This window comes from Abramis brama, assembly GCF_963993115.1.
Source record: "Abramis brama genome assembly, chromosome: 4".
Classification (NCBI taxonomy): domain Eukaryota; kingdom Metazoa; phylum Chordata; class Actinopteri; order Cypriniformes; family Leuciscidae; genus Abramis; species Abramis brama.
The window spans coordinates 24,510,477-24,517,649 of record NC_139966.1 but is presented as its reverse complement, the minus strand read 5'-3'; the positions used below and the strand labels follow the sequence as shown (position 1 = coordinate 24,517,649).

The 7,173-nt window shown below is 38.4% G+C and overlaps 1 long non-coding RNA gene across 1 annotated transcript; it reads right to left on the bottom strand.

The window, feature by feature from the left end:
- Positions 1-1,190: 1,190 nt before the first annotated feature.
- Positions 1,191-3,800, bottom strand: LOC311082346. Its single transcript, XR_014606111.1, has 5 exons — positions 3,681-3,800; positions 3,357-3,549; positions 1,551-1,623; positions 1,337-1,459; positions 1,191-1,252 (listed from the first exon to the last, which is right to left on the bottom strand). It is a non-coding gene; the product is annotated as an uncharacterized lncRNA (long non-coding RNA).
- Positions 3,801-7,173: the final 3,373 nt, after the last annotated feature.

Sequence of the window (7,173 nt, the reverse complement as noted above, 5' to 3'; positions counted from 1 at the left end):
ATCACAAGTTCGCATTTAAAGTCTGTGTAGAGAGAATGGTGTCGTCTTAGCAGACCCTAATTTAATAACAAATGATCGTTGCGACGGAAGCGAATCAATCAAAACTAACTTTAGCTGGAAAATAACTTTATTAAAGAACCGCTATAAAGCCAAAACAATCTTACCTTAAATTATACATTTATCTATGTAAAGCTGCTTTGAAACAATCTACATTGTTAAAAGCGCTATATAAATGAAGATGACTTGACAGAGGTTATCTCTGTATGTATATTTTAGGCAACAATAAAATGAAATATGTTATAAAACACCACACTGCCTCTTTTTGTTTTCATTTAAAGAAATCTTAAACATTATAGCCACACAAATGTGGTTTTCACAAATGAGGCAACATGTATTGATTATATTCGCATAATCTGCAAAAGTCGTTCACAGCCATGTTCACTCCGGTATTCACTCCAACTGCTAAATTCATTGGTTACCCGTAAGCCAATCACATAACGGTTATGGTGTGTGTTATGCGCATGCTCAGCCGCATCTAACTTCCACTGTAAACACATGTATGATGCTAAAAAAAAAACATCGAGCGAAATACCGGAGTGAACATGGCTGTGAACGACTTTTGCCGATTATATGAAGTAAATCTACGCATCCACGGTACAATCAACGTCTACATCACGGCTCTCAGCCCACCCTCTGTGTGTTGATTGGCCGGCTGTTTTGAGGCCGGAGGAAAACGGGGAAAACGGTCGCTATCTCAGACTGAGTACAGAAGTGAACTGAAATTGAGCGGAAGTACGAAGTCTGACGTAGTCAGGCTAGGTTTCGCGGACACTGCATTTGTATGCAAATTAAGCACTGAAATGACTTGAAGATTAGATGAATGTGTTCAGTTGAGTGTGCTTAGTACAGTAGAGGTGGTTTAATTAACAAGAATTGATATTACACATTACGGGAGAGCAAAAACACAACAATGTCCCAGATCCAACCTATTCAGTGGCTGCAAAATAGTGGTTTCGCGGACACTGCATTTTTATGCAAATTAAGCACTGAAATTACTTGAAAGTTAGTGGAATGTGTCCGACTGAGTGTACTAAAAAAACAAAAAAGACAAGAACACAATGGACACAAACACCCAACGTCAAATTTATAAATACTGTATTTAAAAAAAAACACAGAGAAAAAAAAAAGACAGACGACAAAAATCAAAACAAACACTCACACGTGTCTGTGAAATTGGGGGCAGAGCTCTCATCTGAAAAACAAACCATCAATTTAGTGGACCACTTATCGAGTAACTGCAGCACTATTAGGATTGTGAAGATAAACGGATTCATACTCGTAAGGGCCTCCAGGTCGTCAGGGCACCACAGCGATGTGGTCTTCGCCCTGACCGGTAGCAACTCCTCATACTGGGGGAGAAGTTCATCTGACAGGTCCTCAAACAAAGGAAACAGCTCGTCTGATAAAAAAACCCCCAAAAAAATTAGCTGTTAATAATTAATAATTAATTTGAGTTACTATTAGGATTGTGATGATAAATGGATTCATACCAATTATGTCCTGCAGCTTGTCTGCCTCTGTCCTGACTGGTGAGGCGAGCACGTGAGGTGGCAGGGCCGACACCTGAGTAGGGATGGGTATCGTTAAGGTTTTAACGGTATTACTACTCTTACCGATACTCCTTATTGATCCGGTACTTTAACGGTATTCTTATCGGTTCTTTTTGTTAAATAAAAATAATTTAGAACATAATTAATATTGCTTTATATTTTGAAATGTAAAATAAATAACTATAGCAAAAGAAAAAGCAATGCTTTAACAAAACAAATAAAACATGTATGTTATGCAGAAGGGTGCAGGCTTTTGTGTTTTATATACAGAAGACATAGGACACCAAAAACAAAGTACAAACACATGGTCAAACAAAAAAACGTATACAATAAAACAAATATACAAACTATATACCCAGTGCTTTAATTTCAGTAATGTCTACTGACATTACTGTTCAGGAGTAATATGGGCTAAAAAGACATCTAATAAAGTCAGATGTAAAATAACACTGCATAGTTTATCATAGAGAAAATCAGTTGCAGCTCTTGAATGATATAAGCTTTAATCTATCTTTGCCTTTTGTTATTTGATTCACATTAATGGAGCAATCGTCAGCAGGTTTATTAGACTGCTGCCTCTTTAAGACCAAATGCAGATCTAATCATTATTACGCATCATATGTTCTCCCAACTATTTACGCCCATTCAAGACATAAACTGTATTTAAGTGAATAAACTCTTTAAGTGAATCTCCAAGACGGCCATTTTGACATATTTTTGTGTATATTTGATCGTTTAGATGCGCACACGAAGCCCAAAATATACGTTGCTTGTCTCGTTGCGGTGTGTTTCGGAGCGCGCGCCGCATTTGGAACAGCGTCTACTGCGTAAATTTTGGTACTTTTAATAGCCTTTTATTATCAAACGCGTCCCGCAGTTTAGCAACAGTATAGACTACATTTTACAACAATCACCGATCGTGCAGATTCTGACGTTACGTTTGGGTTTTAGAAAGAAATGACAGCGCACCGCCGTGAAGGGAAGGAAGTTGCGCTGGAGAGAATGCGGCTTTAGTTTTTAATGGTTATACCTCAAATATCTTCTTTTTTATAATCATTGGAAGCCAAAATCTAAATCTAAAATAAAATTAGTTTAATATCAAAGATCTAAAGTGTAACCATTTGAATGTTTAGTTCTGTCCTCATCGTCACTCATTAAGCCGGGCTGTTGTGTTGTGCGCGCCGTGGCTCCGCGTGAAAGATCGATCTCTCTCTCTCACACACACACTCTCTCTCTCTCTTTAGCAAAAATGCATCACAGACAAATGGTTCAGTATTACTATATATAGAAGTGGCTGGCGAGATTAAATTTGCAAGATAATAATTTAGCAATAATAAATAGCACTTTCTTAATTTCTCCAGTACCGACAGCAGAACCGATAACGTCCGAGCTTATCGATCCAGCGGTCTTTCATAATTCAGCACCGGGGCCCGTTTAATACCGGGTCTCGGTACCCATCCCTACACCTGAGCCAGTCGGTCCTCTGCCTGGGAGAAGTCGTGGACCATGGGGATGGCTGGCTTGCTGTCCCAGAGAAGCTGCAACTTCCCCACGGTCAACGACCTCTCCAACGCCCGCACAACCCTTGACCTCGAGCGGGTCGGAATAATAAAATAATATAATAAATATAACATAATAAAAAACATGATTGCATTCATTAAATCAACAACAAACAGACAGCTGTTTCATACATTGATTTAAAACAAGGAGTCAAACACGATCGTGTCAGTTTTAACAGTGACTTACAGTCAAGTCCCGGTGCCCTTTCAGCAGGTGTTTTTCCGGGTTCTTGACGACCTTTCCGCAGAGTGGGCAAGCCACGTTGGCCAGCTTCACTCTGTGGGCATATTTGGTTGCTCGAGGTTGAGCATGCTGTGGGCGTCCCTCAGGTGCTCAGTGATGTACACCAGCCGGACCAGGCACATCGGACACTGAACAGCTATAAGAAAAGATGTGTCAAAAAAGTCCAAACATGCATTGTATGACACAAAATTATGAAATGTGCAATAAACCATTTGTAACATTTTGTGATGGCATAAGGAACTACGATCAATATATCAATCAACTTACCCACTCTTATGCGTCTTACCATCTTTAAAGAACAAAAAGATACGAGTCAGCTTCTGACAATTTTGAATTCATGTTAAATTTAAAAAAAAATTATAATAAAACAATTCCTGTGCCCTTCTGGGACCTTGGCCTTAAATGACTACCCTGGATGGATACATTTAGGCCCGAAAATATACAGTTTATAATACAAAATCAGTGCACAATCACCAGAATGAATGGGGATTTGGTTTTTCGCAAATATCTCGGAAATGACAAGGGGAAAAAAATTCAAACTCTGGTCGTTCGTAGGTCTCGAGGGGGCCTATCCAATGAGCCCACCTGCGTCCCGAGGGTGGTCAGGCCAGGGAGTTACACCCCATGGGACCTCCTCACCCGAATTTGTGCTCTCTGATCCTTCGCGTTGCCGCAATACGAGCGATTTTCTCCCGAGGTTGTGACGTTATCGGCGGCCGCCATTTTGAAGCGCGCCCGATGGTTTTCGGCTAATATCTCCGCGAAAACACCACCAAAAATTCAGAAACTTGTATAGTTATTTTCAGGTCGACTAGACGGTTCCAACGAGCTCAGTGCTCGCCAAATCCGTTGAGTTTTCGCCAAGATATTTGCGTTTTTCGCACTCGGGGGGCAGTATCTCGGGCCCCTGGGGGCCCCAGAGGCCGTGGGTGGGCTCTTTTGGAAAGGTCTCGTCCCATTCTAAACTCAATCAACAAAGTCATTGCACAATAAAGCTTTATGAGCAGTGTGTACTGTGAAGTCACCGGACAGTACTGATCAAGGCACATATGTGTTATAGTTATAATAACATTATAACAGTATACCAAGCCAGCAAAAACTCGTTGAAAAGACGTTGAAAAGACTGCAAGATGTCTAAACAACCTTACATTTTGGTTGAAAAGTGAAAGGTGAAAAGCAGTCTTTTTCAGGTCATTGAAAAGACGTCTATAAAAATACCTCCATTTTAGGTCTAAATTTGGTTGAAAAGTGAAAGGTGAAAAGACGTCATTTTCAGGTCGTTAAAAAGACCTGATTAAACCTGGTCGTTAAAAAGATAGTAATTTCAAGCATAAATTCATTATGTAATATATTCCTTATATCCTACAAATTGACGTCATTCACCACTCTATATAGATTCATTATATTATACTATATATTGTTATTATTAATAATAATACTCAAAATAGAACAAATGACAAAAAAATAACAAGAAAACACTTATTGACACGTCAAATACACACGAAAAACTCTCATTGGTTTGTAGCCACATATCCCCCACCGCCAGATCGTCCAGGGGCACGTTTAAGGTGGTCTCCCACGGCTTTTGTATATTTCGTGATCAGTGGCCTTGCTATTCCACTTTTTGATTGCATCTGTAATGATGACAAAGAAAAACATTAGTGTTCTTTTCAGTTTGTTACTCAAAAGAATTAAGAGAGGCAACGGTACACAGGGTTTTCAGTTTGGTTCGCATTTTCGCATGAGATTGCAGTGATGTTTTAACCACTGCACCTGCAGAAATAATGTTTAACCTAGATAAATGTGTGCTATTATTAGGTGCATATCCATGTGTTTGTGCGGAATGTGGAGCGCCTACTGCATGACATGGTGGAGGCGCCGGCGAGGTCACTTGCATTTTCCTATCAACAGTGGAAACAACTTAAAATACTCCATCATTTCTGGCCAATACTGAAAAGAATAATACATCAACTACAACTAATTTATTTGTGTAAACTCACAATAACAAGAAAACGCCCACTTTTAAATGAAAAAAATCGAATCGAAAGCCGTATAATCATGTAATCCGACTGAAAGATGCATTTCTTTAAAGGCGCATCTACTTTACTGCAGAGATGTATGGTGATATGTTTGCAGCCGCTGATTTAGAAAACACTAATAATATTATTAATTAATAGACAATTAAAATGCCTCTTATTTTTTTCTGACATATTTATTATCAGCCTGCTTTTTGTCGGTGCTTTGCAGCAAGATTTATGAGTGCACTTGAGCGTGGAATAGGCTATATTCCTCCATGCATCCAGTATTTAAGCAGAGATTAATATAAACGTGCATATAGACTAAAAATCTTTAGCCTATATGCTTGGCAACTCTAATCAATGCATTTACTAGTTGACATTATTTAATAATTATTAATTAGTATTCAGCTCTTTGTGTTAAATTAGTACATAAGTAGTTAACATAATTAATGAACTAACAAGATAATAAAACAAAAATTCAATTAAGATTCTAACTAGGGGTGCACCGAAATTTCGGCCGCCGAAAATTTTCGGCCGAAATGGCATTATCGGTTTCGGGCCGAAATAAAAAAACAGCCGAAAACGTAAACCGAAAATGAATGTCACCCGCCCCTCCCATCCGTGCGCAAGCGCTTAGGTTTCACTCACGGTCGAGCTGTTATCACGCGTCTGCCTATCAAAGATTAAGCATGTCAAAGGGCTGTCACTTATTGCACAATCGATCGGACCAACCAACACAAGTTTCGAAAACGAAAATAGGGAATCGATTTTAACGGCCTTCTCTCGGAGCGCGTCCAGCTCGTCACTATACGCTCGCAGCGAACGCGCGTCACACAGCAACTGCAGGTTCTGACACACACACACACACATAGCCTATTTCTGCATAATATAGTGCATAATATGTAGCCTCCAGTAATGTTTTTCATTGATGTTATGGCAGTCCACATTGCTGACTTATGCGCGACTTATGCGCGTCTCAAGCGCCCTCTTTACGTTCGTCCTAATGCCTGTTTAGTTGTCCGTGGATTTGCCTATATTTGCTGTTGAAAACGGATCAACGCCAAATATAGGCAATTTACTAACGATTCAATGAACACTTTGCCTATGTCTCAAAAATCGAACAGGATTTTTTTTTTCACAAAAATGACAGCCCTATACGAGAGGACACCAAAGTTACAATATGTAACATTTGTTCTAAAAAAACAAATTTGAATCCAAAATTGTGGATTTTTTTTGCACAATTTTTAAAAAACTATATTATTTGATGGAACATAAAACTTGAAGAATAATAATTATGTATATTTATTGTTAAAAATATTTTATGTTTTGTTATGTAACTGTTAATAAAAGTTTGATTATTATATTGTGATTTTTCATTTCAGATCCATTCAATTCAAGCAATATATATATACGTTTTTAAAAGAAGCCATTTTCGGCTTCAGTTTCGGTTTTCGGCCAAGTGCATCCTAAATTTTCGGTTTCGGTTTCGGCCCAGAATTTTCATTTCGGTGCATCACTAATTCTAACTATATATTTCTATATAGCATTGCTTGTTCCACCACGCAAAGGACTGTTTTTAAGGTGACAATCCTTTATAAATGTGAAGATTTACTGTATCTTGTAGATTGCTGTATTATATTGTATCTTCTGTTATAAAGATGAATATTGGTATTTCGTTAATAAAAATAATAAGCACATAATGCTGTAAAAAATAAACAACTTATGTTCTGTTAGATGTTTTG